Raw genomic sequence first — 1,654 nt, forward strand, 5'->3', positions numbered from 1 at the left:
GCACACCACCACACCCAGCTAATTGTTGTACTTTTTGTACAGATGTGGTTTTGCCATGTTGCCCAGGCTGGTCTTGAACGCCTAGGCTCAAGTGATCCTCCCATCTTAGCCTCCCAAAGTGCTGAGATTACAGGCATGAGCCACTGAGCCCAGCCAAGATTAATGGTATATTAATGTAATATTCTGAAAAATTGAATCAACAAACCATGGCCTATGGGCCAACTGCCTGATTTTTTTGTAAGTAAATAAAGTTTTATCAGCAGCTCTAAGTGGGCCAGGAGAGGAGAAATAGGGGCCAAGAAAACTGAAGTTAGCTGTAGTATCACCTAAAAGACAACCAAGTAAACAAATGCACCTACTGAAAAATGCATAGTAATGTGCCAGAAAGCAGCAGGAAAAGAGAACAATGACCACAACAACTTAGGAAACCATATCAGTCACAAATATATCAAAAAGGTAATAATGTGTACATAGTTAACAGTCAATAAGAAAAATCGTGTTACACCACTATACAACTGAGCTAAGAACAAATAGATAAAAAACAAATTGGCAATAAAGGCACCAAAAATGTCCAACCTCATTAGTAAATAATACCTGCAAGTAAAATAGAGATGACATTTCAACTATCAAATTAATTTGCTTTTAAAAGATAGTGCAGGCAGACAAATCTCAAGGAAAGTATAAATGGTATAACTTTTTGGAGGGAAATTTTGCGATCTGTATTAAGAGCCCAAAATGTTTTGTACTTTTAGATACAGTAATATCATCTCTGGGAATCCATTCTGAGAAAATATTGCACAGTGTCGTGAAGGAGTTCCATACAAGGTTGTTCCCCAAAGCATTAAACTTTCATTTATTAATTAAATATTTATTGGTTGCTTATTTACTAGAAAAAAACCTATTTACTTTGGAGACTGAAATGAACTCAGTTATGAAAACATCTGTCTCTGACAAGCTGCAAGTCAAGACATTCATTTTCCCTATGGGTCTGTTGTGCAGTTTTCTTTTAACATTCATAATGATTGGTCTTGAATGTGTGATCAAAGGATAGTAAATAGATGATACTCATTTGCTGAAAGTCCTACCATTCCTTCAAAGAAATGGAATTTGACATATGTTTCCAATTGAGTTTAACTTAATTACAAACTCACAGGGGAAATACGTATTCATACACTCTAGGCAGAAATATACAATGGTAAAACTTTATTAGAAGGCTTTTTAGTATCTGCTATATTTAAAAATACTCTTTCCCTTTGACCTAGTAATTTTACTTCTAGGAATACATTCTATGAAAACACTCACATCCACAGAAGTATAAAAAAATATATGCACAAAGATGTTCATTGAAGTACTCTTTGTAATTTTAGGCCAGGTGCAGTGGCTCACACCTGTAATCCCAGCACTTTGGGAGGCTGAGACGGGTGGATCACTGGAGGTCAGGAGTTCAAGAACAGCCTGGCAAACATGGTGAAACGCTGTCCTACTAAAAACAAAAAAATTAGCTAGATGTGGTCGTACAATCCTGTAATCCCAGCTACTCGGAAGGCTGAAGCAGGAGAATTGCTTGAATCCAGGAGGCAGAAGTTGCAGTGAGCTGAGATTGTGCCACTATACTCCAGCCTAGGCAATAGAGTGAGACTCTGTTTAAAAAAAA

The sequence above is a fragment of the Mandrillus leucophaeus genome, unplaced genomic scaffold (assembly GCF_000951045.1).
Source record: "Mandrillus leucophaeus isolate KB7577 unplaced genomic scaffold, Mleu.le_1.0 Scaffold307, whole genome shotgun sequence".
In the NCBI taxonomy this organism is placed as follows: domain Eukaryota; kingdom Metazoa; phylum Chordata; class Mammalia; order Primates; family Cercopithecidae; genus Mandrillus; species Mandrillus leucophaeus.